The 18,612-nt window shown below is 52.5% G+C and overlaps 1 protein-coding gene across 3 annotated transcripts in view; it reads left to right on the top strand.

The window, feature by feature from the left end:
* The first annotated feature begins 5,923 nt into the window (after positions 1-5,923).
* ADGRL1 (adhesion G protein-coupled receptor L1) overlaps positions 5,924-18,612 on the top strand; it is a 47,770-nt gene continuing 35,081 nt past the window's right edge. For all 3 annotated transcript variants that reach the window (XM_053586596.1, XM_053586597.1, XM_053586595.1), the window contains exon 1: positions 5,924-6,890. The gene's annotated coding sequence lies outside the window, so the exon portion shown is untranslated. The remainder of the gene's footprint in view (positions 6,891-18,612) is intronic.

Here is an 18,612-nt window from a genome sequence, read left to right as displayed (position 1 = left end):
AATGGTGCTGGGTGAACAGGCTGGCAACCTGTAGAAGACTGAAACTGGACCCACACCTTTCACCGTTAACTAAGATCGACTCTCACTGCATTAAACTTCAGATTTGAAACTATAAAAATATTAGAAGAAAGTGCAGGGAAAACACTTGAAGAAACCGGCCTGGGCAAATATTTTATGAGGAGGACCCCCCGGGCCATTGAAGCAGCTTCAAAAATACACTACTGGGACCTGATCAAACTAAAAAGCTTCTAACCAGCCAAGAACACAGTAAGTAAAGCAAGCAGACAGCCCTCAGAATGGGAGAAGATATTTGCAGATTATGTCTCCGACAAAGGTTTAATAACCAGAATCCACAAAGAACTCAAATGTATAAGCAAGAAAAGAACAAGTGATCCCATCGCAGGCTGGGTAAAGGGACTTGAAGAAAACCTTCTCTGAAGAAGATGGGTGCATGGCCTACAAACATAGGAAAAAATGCCCATCATCCTCAATCATTAGAGAAATGCAAATCAAAACTACTTTGAGGGCAGCGCCTGTTGCTCAAAGGGGTAGGGCACTGGCCCCATATGCCGAAGGTGGCGGGTTCAAACCCAGCCTCGGCCAAAAACTGCAAAAAAAAAAACAAAAAACAAAAAACTACTTTGAGATATCATCTAACTCCAGTAAGATTAGCCCATGTCACAAAATCCCAAAACCAGAGATGTTGGCATGGATGAGGAGAAAAGGGAACACTTCTGCACTGCTGGTGGGAATGCAAACTAATACGTTCCTTAGAAAGATGTTTGGAGAACACTTACGAATCTAAAAATAGACCTGCCATTCGATCCTACAATACCTCTACTAGGTATATGTCCAGAAGAACAAAAATCACATTATAACAAAGATATTTGTACCAGAATGTTTATTGCATCCCAATTCATAGTTGCTAACTCATGGAATAAGCCCAAGTGCCCAGCGACCCATGAATGGATTAATAAATTGTGGTATATTAACCCCACGGACTATTATGCAGCCTTGAAGAAAGATGCAGACTTTACCTCTTTCATGTTTACATGGATGGAGCTGGAACATATTCTCCTTAGCAAAGTATCTCAAGAATGGAAGAAAAAGTATCCAATGTACTCAGCCCTACTATGAAACAAATTTATAGCTTTCATATGAAAGCTATAATCCAATTATAGCCCAGGAATATGGGGAAAGGGGAGAAGGAGGGGAGGGGAGGGAGGAAGATAGGTGGAGGGATGGTAATTTGTGGGACCACACCTATGGTGCATCTTACAAGGGTACATGTGAAATTTACTAAATGTAGAATATAAATGTCTTAACATAATAACTAAGAAAATGCCGTGAAGGCTATGTTAATCAGTTTGATGAAAATATTTCAAATTGTATATAAAACCAGCCCATGATTGCATTGATGTACACAGCTATGATTTAATTAAAACAAAAATTATAACTACAACAAAAAAATAGCCAGGCATTGTGGCGGACGCCTGTAGTCCCAGCTACTTGGGAGGCTGAGGCAAAATAATCACATAAGCCCAAGAGTTTGAGGTTGCTGTGAGCTGTGATGCTACAGCACTCTACTGAGAGTGACATAGTGAGACTCTGTCTCAAAAAAATAAATAAGTAAATAAAATGAAATTGCAGCCAACACCATACCTATGTCTTCCTTCCTTAATTTTCTCCCATGCCACTTGTCATCATCTCATAGCCTGTATCTTTTGTTTGTCTGATCTCTCTTTTTTTTTGGAGACAGAGTCTCATTATGTTATCTTCTGTAGAGTGCTGTTTTGTCATAGCTCATAGCAACCTCAAACTACTGGGCTCAAGTGATCCTCTTGTCTCAGCCTCCCAAGTAGCTGGGACTACAGGCACTCATCACAGCACCTGGCTATTTTTAGAGATGGGAGTCTCACTCTTGCTCAGGCTGGTCTCAAACTCCTGAGCTCAAGCAATTCGCCTATCTCAGCTTCCCAGAGTGCTAGAATTACAGGCGTGAGCAACCACGCCCAGCCCTGTCCGATCTCCCATCTTTTTTTCCTGATTAGAATGTCAGCCTCCCAGAAGACAGACACCTTGTTCGTCACTGTGACCCCAGCCCAAAGCACAGTGCCTGGCACACAGTACGTGTTCAATAAATGTTTGTTGACTGAATGGTCCCTCACCACCCTTCAAATATCTCAGCTGAAATTAATCCCAGCCCCCACCCTATCCTCCCAGTCCAATTTTGCACCTCTTTTCCTTGCTCTCCACTTTGGTGAGTAGTGCAGGTGGAACTGGACACAGCTCAGAAATCACCCTAAGTGGGGAAACAAAGAGCTTCTAGGAAAGCCAGGGACACACACACACACACACACACACACACACACACACACCCTTGTGGAGCTTGTATAGGTCCATCATCCACTCCCCTGGAGAGTAGGGCTAATTCCATCATGCGCTCTGTGTCTATCTTCTCCATGAGAAAGGGAGTGCCCCTGAGAAGGCATCCTGTCCTGTTGGGTTGTGCAGTAGGCTATTCTCACACTACATTTGGCAGATAAGGGTGTATTAGTGGTGCTGTGTGTTTGAGGAATAAATGGAAAGGATGAATACATGAACCAAGTGATTAAATGAACAGCAACGTGTGTATCTTGTACTGAGTGGGCTCTAGAAAAAGCCGAGCTAGGGGTGCCTGGTGATTCCAGGAACGTATATTCATCTCCAACCCCCTCCAGCCTGCTCTCCAAGGTGTTGCAGAGTGTGGCCCCAAGTGCACCTGCAGGACTTAAGCAGCCTGAGGCAGGGCACCCTAGGCGGGGATGGGACCAGATGGCTGGAGGGAAAGGAAAGCTGAACCCCAGGAACAACGTGGAAACCCAGGACAGTGTGTACAACACAGAAGGCACAGGGAGGAGGAAGAGGGCACAGGTGAGCTGAGCCAAGTCTGAAGTCCGGGAGCCGGACTCGTTAGGAGCACAGAATGTGGGGCCCCCAAGACTCAAAGAGAGAATTTGGAATGCCCTAGGCGGGAAACCCTGAGTATGGGGGTTCTCTGGCACGGGTGCACATAAGGTGGCGTTTCCAGGCTCAGGGGTCATGGAACCGGGCGGGGGCTGTGCTTGGAGCACAGGGCACCGTGTGGGTCCAGTGGGACCAGATGCACAGAACGTAGGATGTCCGAAACATGGGGCACGTAAGGGAACCGAGACGCAAGGTAGAATGCTCCAAGAGAGGAGCGCCCTGGGAGTAGTGTCAGAAGCTTGGGGACTGACTGGAGCCGTGCAGGGCACGCGGCGCCGGGAAGCGTTAGTTCCCGGATCCCAGCTGCCCGCGCGCCCTCCACTTCGGCTGCGAAGCCGAAGGTCCGTGGGGCACAGGGTTCTTCTCATTGCACCCATCCTCTAAGCACCCTTTCCCCGTCCCTCAGCCCTCTGCCCAGGAGACGAGGATGGGTTGGAGGCTGATGAGCCACTCCTGCTAAGGGCCCTCCCGTGATCACTTAGAGGTTCTGGAAAGGAGGTCCTACCAAGAATTTTCCAAAGGGTATTGGGGGAGGACCTCTCAAGGAATGCCAGCACGTCCCCTCCTATAAGTAAAGGCCACTCCTCTGAAGAGTCAGAGTTAGAACCATCACCTGGGCTAATCCTTAGGCTCCCTGTGTGGGGTAGAAGGATAGTCGGGGGCTGGAGGCTGGGTTGAGGTGGAAGCTTGGAGCCAGAAGATTCTGGGAACTGTCCAGCTTTCTCTGAGCCCCACTAGCTCTGTTCCCCCCTCAGTCCTGCTGGGTTTATGGAAAGCTGGCTCCCTGCATGTGGGAGAGGGTGTCTTGGTTGCCCCAGAGGCATGGCACCCACTCCCCAGCACCTCAAACAAAGCTTTCATGGGTCTTAGTGCTGTCAATATCTCAAAGTGGGAAACTGAGGCATGGAGAGTTGGGAATCTCCCCTCCATATCCGTGATAGATCCACAGAACCAAAGATGGATGGGATCTTTTCTGTACCCACCAACCCCTACCGTATGGTCCCTCAGATCCAGCTATCTGGTCACCTCTCAGATTCAAGGCAAAAGCTCTGTTGCTTTGGAATCGTGGGTGTGAAGGAAGGTGACCCACCACTGGTTCCTGAAGTTTTTGAGCTAGATTTGGTCTAGGTTGTGGTCTTTGACAATCCCTGACCAGTCCTGAAATGATGGCTGCTCACAGAGGTGGGGCCTGGTCACCTAGCCAGCCTAGAAGTTGGTGACCCTGCTTCTCCCCTAGTTCAACCACCAGGACATGCTTCTGGAAAGGGATTCTTAGAGGCCAAATTCATTGTATTGCAGATACTCAATTCAGGCTTTCTTAGATATTCATTTTTCCCATCCAACTCTGCCCCAAGTTTTGTGTATTTACCACCTTTCCCAATTTCTTACCCATTCTGCAAAAAGCTGGTTAGCAGTGCATTCTCTTCCTCCCAACACAGAGGGGGTGCAGTTTTCTCCCTCCCCTTTCTCTAAAATCCAGATCAGAATTCGTCTGCCCTGAGATTTGCTGAGATTCAGCCTGACTTTGAACTTTGCTTGAGTTGGCTGCTTGCAACATTTAGGCTTTCTTGGATGAACTCCTTTCCCTAAGGATCCAAATCCAGGTTTTGCTCCTCCCTAGCACTCAGTATTAGAGTTGTCCCAATGTTTCATAAAATGGAGCCAGAAGCCCAGCTTCCAGGTCTGGTCTCCAGAGATCCTGACCAGATCTTATCTCTCAGGGACTTACCTTTACCTCCCTCCTCCAGAATTCTGCCCCACCCCCACCCCCCATCCTTTTACCCCCAACCCCTCACTGAGTTGTCTATTCTGCAAAAGTGCCTGTTTTTGGCCTGAGGCCCGGTTTTATAGCCCCCACAGTGGGTCTTGGCAGTCATAGCTCTGGTTGCAGAGTTCCAAGCCAAGTTAGACAACCTTCCCCACTCCAGAGAGGAGACATGGGGCTCCTTCTGCCTCAACCTAAAACCTGTCCCTCGTCTCACTGGGCCTGATGCCTGGAAACCCAAGTCTGTTCTTTGACCTATTTTTTAGAGTCCACCAGATGCAGTGTGGTTACAAGATGGTGAAAATCCGTGCTGGGTTTTTGCTTTTGCCAAGAACATATATTCGATTTTTCTCTCATGACCCTCCCCCCCACATACCCTAAAAACAAGTCCTTTGAGGCATTCATAGATACTAACCTCCCCACTAGCAATCCCCTCCGCCCCTGCTGCCCGGTTAGCTCCAAGCCATCCCGTTGCCCTGGGATCTTATGCTGGGGTCTCATCCCTTCCCCTGAGCTCCAGTCCTGGCTTTGTGTCCCTCTTGCGCCTTTTATTGTAGGTCCGGTCTCCCAGGGTAGCGGCCACCTCACATTCCCTTCTCATCGCCCCTAGATCCAGAAACCACTTTTACCTGCCTGCTCCGATGCAGCCAGCGCGCCGAATCCTTTCGTACCCAGAGTCCAGCCCTCTTTTTGCCCCTCCCCCTTGCACGTCTCTGCCAGGATGATGCGAGCAGCCTGTACCCCCTTACTACTAGAGCCCTCAGTGAGCCCAGGTCCTGGAAACTCTAGGCCGGGTCTTGCTTGTTGCCACTGCATTTGGCCTGACGCACTACTCTGTCTCCTGAGGAGGAATCCGGCCTGAAATTTGCGTGCCCTGAGTGCATTTTGCCAAGTCGCAGCTGCCCCCACCCCGTTCCTCCCATCTCTGTCTAATCCAACCCGGGTTTTGCATAACCTTCCCAGAACTCCTCCCCCCGCATATCTCCCCTCACCAGATTCAGAGCCTTTCCTTTACTTCACTGCTAGAAAATCCGCTCCGGGTTTTTCTTGTACCTGTCGCCCTTCCCCCCACCACTCCCCGATCTAACGCAAGGATCCAGCACGTCTACTTCCCTCTCTTGGCTTTTCCAGGTGGGTTGAGAAGTGGAGAAGAGAAGCAAAATCCAGCTCGGGTTTTGGGGGCAACTTCCAGTGAGCCCAGGCAGGTTGCGGCAGCCAGTCCCTGGCGGTGACTCCAGGCCAGGTTTTACGGGCGCCCGACGCCCCCCTCCCGGAGCGAGTGCGACGGAGAGCTGGGCGAGCAGGCGGCTTGTCATTGCTGGTGCCCGGCGCCGGCTAGGTACGCGGTCCTGCGGTGTCCACAGGCCCGGCCTGGCGCCCCCATTTCGGTCGCACCGGGGGCGCTACGCCGCGGCACCCGCTTTCAGCCGCGCACCCGCCAACCAGTTCCGCGTCGCCCGCCCCCTACCCGAGCCCCCTGCGGCCACTGCGGGGAGCCGGAACCGTCGGCGCGGGAGCTGTCGGCGCTGCGGCGCCCCCGCCCCGCTGTCTGCCTAGGAGGCCCGGGCGAATGGGACCGTGCAAGCCCCGAAGCGGTGCCGCGGGGCGGCGGGGGCCTGCAGGGGCGTCTTGGCTGCCCCGTTAACCCCTCGGCCACCTACGCCGTTGGCGTGAGCTGGGAAGTCGCCTGGGCGCACACGTGCCTCCTCCGTCGGGGCCGCGGAGCTGCGGGGGAGATGCGGACCGCTGCCGGCGCCGCCTCGGGGCGCTCCGCCTCGCCCCAGCCCCCGGAGCTCTGACGCCGCCCCCGCCCCACCGCCTACAGCGCCTCCCTCCCGGGGAGGGGCGCAGACCCGCTAGCCCCCAGCCCCGAGCCTCTGCCGCCGCGAGGGGGCCGCCTTTGGAGCTGTGTAATCCGCCTTTTTTTTTTTTTTAATTTTTGGTCGTTGGCGGTGGTGCTGGGCCAGGGGAAAGAAAGGACACGGAGGCCGCCCTCGCCCGGCCACCCCCCACCCGCTTTCCCCTGCCCGGGCTCCGGGAGATGTGCCGGGCGGGGGGCACGGGTTCACGGAGCCGCAGGAGGGACTCGCAGGGCCGACCCCAGAACAGCGCTGGACAGGTGAGTGTCTGCGGACTCTGGGCTAGGGGGACGCCGCACCTGAGCCAGGTGTGCGCAAGGAGTGGGGTGGTGGAAGGATGGGAGCCAAGGCCTATCCTGGCCGCGAGGGGGAGGGGATGCTGGAGCCGCAGGTCACCGCACCTGAGCCGGAGGGGCTTCCCGCACCCCACCTCCACCGGCTAGGGGGCTGGGAGGAGCAACCCCCACGGAATGCTGTGGGTGCGGGGGTGCGGATGGGTGGCCGCAGGGTGCCTGGCTGGGGGAAGGGACTGCGAGTGTGCCCGCGCGTGGCTGCGTGTGCCCGCGCGCGCGCCAGCCTTTGTGGGGAAGCGGCGCGGCGGTGCCTGCGTGTCCCCGGTGCGTGTGCGCGCGGGTGCTTGGCGCCCTGTTTGTGTAGGTGTCTGGGTGTCAGCGGAGATGGTGCGTGTGCGCGCCGCGCGCGGGCCCGGGGCCCCGAAGGAGCGGTGTTGGGGGCTAGCACCACAGGATGTTGGGCTGGGGGTTGTTTTTCTCCAGGAGTCAGTGGCGCAGGGGATGGGGAGGGGTCTGTGGTGTCCAATCGGCTGCAATCCGGGGGGGGGGGGCGGTGCAGCGAGGCACAATCTTTTCGTGGTACCAGGTTCGGCCTGGAAGGCTGTCAGGTTTGATCCACCGGGATTATTCGTGCTTCGAGGACGAACCCCCACCCCCACCCCAGGTGGGCATTGGATAGAGCTGGAGCCGAGGAGGGGGAGATTCAGTTGTTATCCTCCCACCTGAAGGGCCTGGGACTCAAGGCCAGGTCCAAAGAGGAGGGTGCTGTGCTTGTCCCGCCATGGAAAGAAAATGACCTCCCAGGCTCGGGCCAGTGAACCCCCCTACCCCCGCCGCCCCCATCTGAAGACAGTGTCCTGCTGCAAACAGCCTCCATGTGTATCCCTGTCCCTACACTTCCAGTCTAGGTCAGCGCACTGCACCTCACTGTACCTGCCTGGTGCCCTAACCTCAGCCCCTCTGTCCCCAGCTGTGGCAGCTGTGTGGGTGTCTGACCATTCCAGTTCGAGGCAGGACCCCTTTTCCTCCCAGCTTATACAGGACCGGGAGCCGAAGTCTGTCTTCCCACATCCCAACATGTGGTGTGCCTGGGGGTGTGGGGGAGGGGTTCAAAATGGCTGCCAAGATGGCTGGCCGCCTCCTCTCCCTCTCTCTCTCTCTTTTCCCCCCTCCTTCTCCCTTCCCCTCTCCCTCCTCTTCCCCGTCTCCCTCACCTTCTCTCTCCCCTTCTCCCCTTTTCCATCTGTTTCTGTCTCTCTTTCACTGTGGAGAGGAGGTTGGGCAGTGTGGGGACAGGTGAGGGGGACACCACAGGGTGGATGTCTCTTCTGGGCCTGTTGACCTCCATGCTGTTTGGAGAGAGCCACTAGTTTCTACACCTCTCCCCGGCACCCTGAGGGCCAACATGAGTTTGTAACCTCCAGGCCCTCTGGCTAACAGCTTCCTGCTTTCCACCTGCTCCCTCAAGCCTGGCACTCTGAATCAATTCCTGGGGTGTCAGGATACCCCCACAGAGGGTCCACACCTCTTGTCCTCTTCATCTCTCCTGATCCAGGGGACTGTGTAGGCCCAGGTCAGATCCCAGCTTTGGGGGGCAGGTGACTTCTTCTTCCTCCCTGTGCCTCTCCTACAAATGCCACATTTATTACTTAGAAGTAGGATGAAAACAGGGAGAATAAGAGAAGGAATACAACCTTCATTATCATATCGAGAAAATTATCCGTGATTTTCCTAACTAGCAATTTGCCTGCCATGCCGTTCAGAACTGACTTGCCCATTAATTACAGAGATGAAAAATCATCTGGAAAGAGGAAAAGGGAACTAATTCTGTGGCTGGCAGCCATCGCACCCATTCACGGAGCCTTATATGTGTGTGCTTGTGCTCACATGTGGTTGCTGACCCCACCCCACCCCCACCCCTGCTGTTATTGCTACTGTCTCCCTCCTGCCCCTTGGTGACACCCCTCAGGCCTTGACTTGGCCCACCCATGTGCCTGTAGCTTCTGTCCTGGGATACCCATCTATACCCTCCCTCCCTGCACAATGCCTGCCTCAACTCCCATTTGTGGAGGGCTTACATCCCCCATAATTGCCTACAGTGGAGCCTATCCTTGGGTGTGGAGCCAGCACTCAGGGTTGGGGGAAGGTGGCGAGCTAGGGATCAGCACACCTGGGCAGCAGCCTGAAGGAAGGAGGTAGAAGGGGCCCAGCTTCTATTCCCTACCTTCCCAGAGGAATCCCTTCTCCTGGGGGCTTAGGAAGACCTTGTGGGCACACTGGGAGGGACCTATGGGTGCCTTGGCTGAATGGGAATCTATTTGCATCAACGGTCTGGGCTCCTGGCCCTTGACATCTCCACGTGGGTGTGGGACGGCATGCTTCCTGCGTCTCTGGCATCTATGTCTTCCCTGCCCCACCAGGCTGGCTGCAGAGTATGTGGCATGGCACTTTTGGCCCCAGCAGATATTTTGCGGGGGGGGGGGGCAGTAAGTGAGAATCAGGAAGAGTGGGGGCAGCTCCCCATCCCTGTGCAGTGGCCGTAGGGAGCTGGAGCTTCATCTCTGCCCCCGCCTGCCTCCCCGGCCAGACATGTGGCCAAGGACACACAAGGCTCTGGTTTCTATGTGGGCTTTTCTCATGGATCTGATTTCCAGATGCCAGACATTTCCCCTCCTCCAGCCCTGACATGGGCAGTGAGAGGAGGGGCTCCAGAGGTGGGCGTTCCAGACAGGGAACCCCAGTGACCCTGGAGGTACCTGGGCAAGACAGCATCCCTCCTAGCCTGGGTTGGAGCAAAGTGATGGAAGAGGCAAGTGGGATCCCAGGTGGGGTAGGAAGCTAAGTATTGACATGAGAGGCCATCCTACTGCCCCTGGAATCTAGGATTTAGTCCTCTGTCAGCTGTCTGTCTGTCTGTACCTATGTGTATATGTTCTCAGTGTGCATGGCTTATATGGTAATCCAGCCAAGTATGTGTGTGGCCACGTGTCCAATAGGCTTATCCTGTGGTCTCTTATGTGGTGGTATTTGAGTTTTGGAGAGGGGGCGCTGTGTGTGTTGAGGGGGAGTTCCTGGAAGGAGCAGCTGTCTGTGCATGCATGGGCCTGTCTGCATCTGTGTGCACCTGCAGGCTTGTGCTCAGGTGTGTGTTCTCGGGCTCCTCAGAGCAAGGCTGGGTACACTTTTTCATGCAACCTGCATACATTTTCCTTGTGATTTGTCTTCCAGGCACCTTGCTGGGGACACTGGGAGGGAATGATGGCCATGTCCTGACCTTGTGGAGCTCACAATCTAATAGCACACTGTGATTTCAGTCAAGAGGCTCCTATCAAAGGAGTTGAGGAAAAGGCTTGTATCTCCCCTCTGGAGTAGACAGGGTCCCCAGCTGGGGATGATGACCCCAGATTCTGAGCAAAGCAACCCCAAGCACCCCCACACCCTGGCACAACATCAGTCCCAGGCTTGGGATATTCTGGGGTCTGCCTCTGTACCTCTTTCCTTCTAATCCCTTTCCTCCTCAATGCTCCTCCAACATGCTAAGCAAGATCTAACCCCAGGACCTTTGCACTGCCTGTTCCTTCCACCTGGAAGAAGGCTTTTGATCTCTCACCCCCTTGCGTATCATCTCCCCTGTAATCTTTTACCTCGTCCTCCCTGTATAAAATCTCCATTTTCGGCACTCCTCCCAGCTTTCCATAGAACTGATAGCTTTTTACATGCTATGTAATTTCCTGATGTTTTGTGCCTGTTTGTTTACTGTCTCCCCGATCAGAATCCAAGAGTGTGAGGATGTTGGTACTTGGCTTTGCTTTTGGATGTCAGGCGCTAGAATCATACCTGGCCTACGGTATGTGTTCAAGAAATCTTACCTGAATCAGTGAATAGTGAAGGGCGGCTCCTCCAAAGACCTAGAGATCCTCCCCACCCCACTGTGTGACTCCCCTTTACTCCAGTCCCTACCCTGCCCCTATCCCAGAGCCTACACCTATGCAGACTTAGAGGTGGCTTCATGGCGCTGGAGTGTGTGAGGTTATCTTCCTGGGCATGTGGTTAGATCCTGGAAGGGGAACATGAGGACCCTGTGCCCTCGCTAGGGGGGTAGGAGCCCCTGAGGTCAAAGCCTCACCTGCCCTTCCCCCCTTTCTCAGGGCACTGACCCTAGTCTTTGATGGTATGAGACCTTCCCTCTAGTTTAGGTCTGCTCTGATGTTCTAGGGAATTAACCAAACAGAAGCCCCTCCCCCCACCTTCCCTACTTCTCATTCCAAAATTTGGAGAAAGAGATTCAATAAATAGATTCTGAAGCTAAAAATACCCTGCCAGTCACCAACAGACAGACCAGGAAGCTAGGTGCATTCTCTTTTTTGCCCCAGTGATGCCAGCAGGTGAGGGACCCAGGGCTAGCTCTCCAGGATAAGATTTTCTGGCCATGGCACTCCTGACTTTGGGACCTTGTCATTCTCTGTAGGGGGCTATCCTATGCCTATATACGTTGCCCTGGCCTCCACCTACTAAATGCCAGTAACATCCTGCCCCCTCTATCACCTCAAAATATCTCCAGGCATTACTGAACATCCTAGGTTAGGGCCTGGCATGGCCCTGAATTGAGAGCCATGGCTCTAAAATAGAGGCCAGCAAACTCTTCCACAAAGAGCCAGATGGTAAAACTTGTGGGTTTCATGGCCTGCCGTGAGCTCCCTTGCATGTTCTTTATTTCCTTTTTCTCAACACTTTAAAAATGGAAAAACCATTCATGGGGCCGGGCAAGGTGGCTCACACCTGTAATCTCAGCACTCTGGGAGGCCAAGGCTGGTGGATTGCCTGACCTCCTGGGTTTGAGACCAGCCTGAGCCAGAGTGAGACCCCATCTCTAAGAAAATAGCCTGGCCTTGTGGCTGGTGCCTGTAGACCCAGCTACTTGGGAGGCTGAGGAGTGAATCACTTGAGCCCAGGAGTTTGATGTTGCTGTGAGCTGTGACACCGTGGTACTCTTCCAGGAACAACAAAGTGAGACTACGCCCCAGAGCATCCCCCAGTGTCTGTTGGTGGCAAAGGTTGGGACATCCTATGACTTCACACTCTTCAGCAGAGGGGCAGCCCCATTTGGGGAGCAATTGTGTACTTAATTAAGCATGTGAGTCTTTGCACAGTCTGTCCGGCACCTCCCCATTCTCACCTCCTCCTACTCTTCCCCACCAGCTCACACCCCATGGTCACTCTGAATCCAGCCCCCATTCCTCAAACAAGCAGTCACAGCCCAGTCCCAGGACATTTGCATGGGCAGTGATCACTGCCTAGAAAGATATTGTAGGGAAATCTTCGTGTTCTCTCTCACATTCACAGGGAAGTGTCATCTTCCCCAGGCAAGAAGGCCTTTCCTGATCACCCTGTTGAAAACTAAAACTACAACCACCTCCCCACACACTCAGCCCTCTTCCTGGCCTTTTCTTCTGTAACAAGAACTCTTGGGACTCTTTACAATCGACTTCTTTGTAGCTTTTTGTATCTGGTTCCCCAGTGCCTGGCACGTAGTAGGTGCTCCAAAAGAGATGTGTGGAATCGCTAAATATTATTTCATAGCCACCGTTAAGACTGTTGTCTCCCCTGTTGGAGAGACAGAGTTCAGAGGACCGACTTGGGTGTCCTGGCATGCAGCTCACACAGCTGGGATTTGAACCTGTGATTTAAGGGGGCTGCTATGTCTAGTACCTCGTTCCTCTTGCCCTGCTAGTCACCATGCCCTGCTCTGCTGTGGATCTCTGGGCTCCTCACCTGCCCCTTCACTGCCTCATTTGGTGGTGCAGATGCATCTCTGCACCTTCTGCCTCAGGCCCTGGCTCCTGTAATTCTTTTGAGCTGTTCTCCGCCATGCTCAGAGTGCAAGGCTCTGGGCTAGGCAGCAACACGTTGGAGTGGATGGAAATAGATCACAGGCCCCTGAGGGCACAGAGGGAGTACAAGTCAGGGAGGAAACCTAGAGGAGGGGGCTTCCCAGATGCAACCTGACAGGGGAGGAGGGATTAAGTGGAGGAGAGGGAGAGTCCATGGGAGAGAGGAGCTGCCCAGAGGTCAGAGAGAAGGTGGAGAGAGGAGGCTAGAGGCTGACCCTGGGGTTGTGAATCTGTGTTTTGGTTTGTCCATGGGGCTGCCAAGGTTGTGGAGGGGCTGTGCAGCTTCCTCTGGCTGGGAGCTCCATAGGAGAGAGCTGCAGAGAGCAGGGAGGGAGACCCACAGGAGGCCCCTGAAGCTATCAAAAGGAGGAAGCAGCCAGCTCAAGGGCAAACTTCAGGTTTTTGGCTTTGACAGCCCAGCAGATGGGAGGAAGGGGACAGAAGGAGTCAAACTCCCTCCTTCCTCTACTCAGAAGCCTCCGTAGCTTTCACCATACTAAAAAAAAAAAAAGCAAAAGTCCCCTTCCAGGATCCACAAGTCCCTGTACAACCAAACCTGTGACTCCTCCCACCACCCACCCCCACCTTCACCTCTTTCTACCCTGAGCTTCTCATATGGGGCTCCAGTCACAATGCATTGCAGCATAATCCTACCTCAGGGCCTTTGCATGGGCCATTCCCACTGCCCGGGATGCTTTTTCCCCAGGTATCTGGATGGTTAACCTTGAGATTTCTGCTAAAATGTCACCTTTTTAGAAGGTGGTGCCCACACACACACACACCCATACTCTCCTTTTTTTTTTTTTTTATTAAGTGCTATACACATAGATTATGAATACATTTATGCATGTGTAGGGTACATTGTGTTATTTTTTTGTACAATCTGATGTGCTTACATCAAACCAATCAACATACCTTTCGCCTCATTTACTTGATTATTGTGTTAAGACATTTATGTTCTACAGTTGACAGATTTGACTTGTACCCTTGCAATATGCTCCATAGGTGTGGTCCTGCCTTTTACCCTCCCTCTATGAAACCTTCCCCCTCCCCTCCCTTCCCACTCCATTTCTCTCCTTCATCCTGGGCTATAGTTGTGATCTATCTTTCATGAGAAAGTGTGAATAAATATAAGTTGGTTTCATAGAAGTACTGAGTACATTGGATACTTTTTCCTCCATTCTTGAGATACTTTACTAAGGAGAATATGTTCCAGGTCCCTCCATGTAAACACAAAAGAGGTAAAGTCTCCATCTTTTTTAAGGCTGCATAGTATTCCATGATATACATATACCACAATTTATTAATCCATTCATGGGTCACTGGACATTGGGTTCTGTAACTTGACTATTATGAATTGAGCTGCAGTGAATAATCTGGTGCAAATATCTTTTTTGCAAAGTGATTTTTGGTCTTTTGGATATACTCCTAGTCATACTCTCTCCTTTAGGTGCATTTTCCACCATATACTTGTGGCCAGATGGGGACTTAGTTAACTCCCACTGAGTGGATAATCTGGGCTTGCTTTCTATTTTTTTTTTTTTTTTTTTTGTGGCCCTGGGTAGAGTGCTGTTGCATCCTAGCTCACAGCAACCTCAAAACCCTGGGCTCAAGTGATCCTCTTGTCTCAGCCTCCTCCTGAGCTCAAGCAATCCACCGCCTTGGCCTCTGAGCCTGCCACAGTCTGTTCTTTTGATTTGTTTCATCTTCATTCATAAGCAAATGAACAAGCATCCACTCCTTGCACCAGGCTGGCCGTGGAATGAAAGCCATGCCCACCAGGATGGAACTTTGTCCTTGAGGTCTAGCTGGTGGGAAAGACAGACATTTAATAGCTAAGTCCAAGTCCAAGCAGGGGATCAGAACATGGAGACCCAGTGTGCTGTGAGAGTGGATATGAAAAATACCAAAACAGTTCTGGGGGTCAGAGCTTTTGAGAGGAAGAAAGGAATAGAGAACAGGAACAGAGGTCCTGGAACTGTGTGTGTGTGTGTGAGAGAGGGGTGGGGGAAAGAATAGGCACTGTGGGAGGTACCTGGACAGAGAAGGTGATGGAAAGGTGGCAGGAGACCATGTTAAGGCATTAGAGGCAGAAGGGAGCCATAGAGGATTGTAGGCAAGGAGGAATGGAATGAGGCTTTCATTTTGCAAAGATTGTTCTGGCTTCAGGGTGGAGATCAGATGGGAGCAACCCAGGAGGAGGCATCTAAGGGTAAGGAATGCTTTGAACAGCCTCCACCCCCTCCACCCCACCCCCCGCAGTCCAGCACTGCTTGGCAGCCTGGGTGACCTTTTAAAGCATCTTCATCGAACATTTATATATCAACTTCCTACTTGCATCAGGCACTGTGCTGGGCCCTGGGGATCTGGCCACAGACAATACCTAGTAAGCAAACCCTACCATGGAGAGCCAAAATCTAGTGGGAGAGAGTTAATAAGCAGATAAGTAAAATGTGTGCCATGCTGGTGGGAGTTCTATGGAGAAGTAAAGCCAGGACAGGGTAGAAGAGTGCTGGGGCTAGCAGGACTTTCCTGAGCAGGTGACATTGGAGTAAAGTCCAAAAGGAGACGTTGGAGGAACTGTGAGAATATCTGGGGAAGAAGGAACAGCCCATGCAAAGCTCCTAAAGTAGGACTGTGCCTTGTGTGTCACATTGTCCAGGGCCTTATAGGCCTTGGGGGTTTTGACTTTTGCTGTGAACTAGTTGAGAGCCATGGATTGTTGTGGGTAGAGGAGGACAATGACCTATTCAGGTGCTCACAGGCGCCCTCTGCTGGCTATGGAGGAATAGCCTGTGCATGGGTCCTCAGACTGCAGCCGTGGGCCACATGAGGCTGTGTGATTGTATTTGTTCTTGTTTTGTTTTTTTACTTCAAAATAAGATATGTGCAGTGTGCATAGGAATTTGTTCATAGTTTGTTTTGGGGTTTTTTTTTTTAAACTATTGTCCGGCCCTCCAACGGTCTGAGGGACAGTGAAACTGGCCCCCTGTTTAAAAAGTTTGAAGACGCCTGCAGGGAGGATTGTCCAGGAAGGTGGTGGGGCTGGATTAGAGAGGAGGCTCAAGAAAGGTGGTAGAGAACAGATTGGATGTAGTGCGAGAGAAGAGGGATCTAGGCTGATTGTGTGGTCCTAGAATATCTGGGGTGGCTAGGTTGCTATCTGCTGAGATTGGGAGGGGGAATGAAGATGCAGGGATGGGGAAATGGGCTCAGAGAGACCAACAACCCTGTGTGAAGCCACACAGCAGATTCAGACCCAGGAGCTTTGACTCTCAGCTGCTATTTCCCCAGGGATACATGTGGATTCCCGAAGGCTTCCTGGAGGAGGTGGGTGACAGGTGACGGTTTGAGGAGTGGGCAGGATACAGGAGGTACAGCCAGAGATCTATGTCTGGAGGGGCTGCCTGCTGCCAGAAAGGGGCAAGGTTGTGGGGGGCTCAGAACTGCCCTACCCACCCCGCGGACACTCAGACTCCCACCCACTTGAGCACAGAGGGTCGCCATGGTAATCACAGGCTAGGGCAGACTAGAGGCACCCTCTTCTTCTCTGGCAGCCAGCGTTTCCTCCTGTTACCCTCCCTAGGGCACCCGAGGGCAGAATCTGAGCCTCAGTGGCCCACCCTGCTGTGCCCACCCTTGACTTGAGTTGGACTTGGGGCTCAGACCCAAACAGAGGCAGGTGGGTGGGTGGTTGGCAGGGGTGGTCAACTGTATGACCCACAAGTAGACAAGCCTGGGGTCAAGTGTCCATCAGTTCCCACATGTGAAATGGGGCCACCTGGGACAACTGAGGTGCAAGGTGGGAACAGACACAGGTGTGAACTCACTTGGTCTGGTAGGTACAGAACCTCTAGGCATGTGCAGCTCTGAAGACATACAGTCACTCGAATGCAGCAGAGACCTCAGAAGGGAACCTTTTTGGTTCCCAGGGTCTCCCCAGATCACCAGGCCTCCCTGGGTTCAAGGCTTACTTAACAGTGGCATTCGCCAGGGTATGTCTTTCCAGCTATGGGGCCTCTCTTTCCTCCTGTAAAATGTGGGTACAAGTGCCTCCCTTACTAAGCTGTTGTGAGGATTAAATGAGCTGCATGTGGAAGGTGTTCCAAATGGGACATGGAGGTGTTGGTCTCAGTCCCTGACATCTTCGGCAGGTCCTTACTGAAGAGTCTGGTCAGACCTCTCGCCTCCATCCTGGTCATTTGTTGTTCTATATGAATGGTGTCCTCAAAGTTGTGCTCTCCTTCACCTCTCGCTCACTCCTTAAGTGTCCTGACCCCCATATAGGCTTCCTAGGGCTGCTGTAACAAAGTGCTACAGACTGGGTGGCTTTAGCAACAGAAGTTTACTGTCTCACAGCTCTGGAGGTTCTAAATCCAAGATTAAGGGGTTAGCAAGGTTGATTTCTTTCTGAAGGCCTTGAGGGGGAATCTTTACTAGTTCTCCCTCCTAGTTTCTGGTGGTTTCTGGCAATCTTGGGCAATTCCTTGGCTTCTGCAAGCACCACTCCCATCTCTGCATTCATTGTCACATGGCCTTCTTGTGCGCATGCCTATCTGTGCCCAGATTTCCTCTTTCTACAAGGGCTCCAGTCATATTAGCTTAAGACCCATGCTAATGACTTCATTTTAAATTATATGTATAAAGACTCCAAATGTGGTCATATTCAGGGGTATCAGGAGTTAGGACTTCAACATATTTGGGTGGATGCACATTAATCCATAACAGCTCCCAGTCCACCACCAAAGTCACAGGGATGGTCAGGCCTGGGTCTCCCACCTACCAAGTAGGACTGGTCCCCTCTGGGGATGTGCAGAGCTTCTGAGGTGAGCTTCAAGCTCCTGGAGAATTCCATATGCACCCCTAAGGCAATGGTGCCCAGCCTGTGCAGGTCAAATGTAAACCAGCCCCAATTCAAAGGACAGATGCCTGTTTCCAGCTGTCTTCACCATCATCTTTTTTTTTGTTTGTTTTGGGACAGAGTCTCACTTTGTCACTCTCAGTAGAGTGCTATGGCATCACAGATCACAGCAACCTCAACCTCTTGTGCTCAAGCGATCCTCTTGCCTCAGCCTCCCAAGTAGCTGGGACCACAGGCACCCGCCACAACGCCCAGCTATTTTTTGGTTGCAGTTGTCGTTGTTTGGCAGGCCATCTCTGGTATATGTGGCTGGTGCCCTAGCCACTGAGCTACAGGAGCCGGGCTCAAGCCATCCTCTTGCCTCATTCTCCCAAGTAGTTGGGATTACAGGCATCTGCCACAACACCTAGCGAGTTTTTCTATTTTTAGTAGAGACAGGGTTTGGCTCTTGCTCATGCTGGTCTTCAACTCCTGCGCTCAGGTGATCCACTTGCCTTGGCCTCAAAGAGTGCACAAGCCACCATGCCAGACCATTCATCATCATCTTTTTTTTTTTTTTTTTTTTTTGTAGAGACAGAATCTCACTGTACCACCCTCAGGTAGAGTGCCGTGGTGTTACACGGCTCACAGCAACCTCTAACTCTTGGGCTTACGCGATTCTCTTGCCTCAGCCTCCCGAGCAGCTGGGACTACAGGCGCCCGCCACAATGCCCAGCTATTTTTTTGTTGCAGTTTTGGCCAGGGCTGGGTTTGAACCCGCCACCCTCGGCATATGGGGCCGGTGCCCTACTCACTGAGCCACAGGCGCCGCCCCATTCATCATCATCTTTAATCATTCCCCTGTGTTCATTCAGTAAATATTTGCTTGGGGACATACTCCGTGTTCTAAGGACCAAGAAAGCAGTCAGGGAAACCAAGTCCCTCCCTCATGAGTTTT

Source organism: Nycticebus coucang, chromosome 3, assembly GCF_027406575.1.
Source record: "Nycticebus coucang isolate mNycCou1 chromosome 3, mNycCou1.pri, whole genome shotgun sequence".
Taxonomy (NCBI): domain Eukaryota; kingdom Metazoa; phylum Chordata; class Mammalia; order Primates; family Lorisidae; genus Nycticebus; species Nycticebus coucang.
This window is presented reverse-complemented; position numbering and strand designations above follow the sequence as displayed.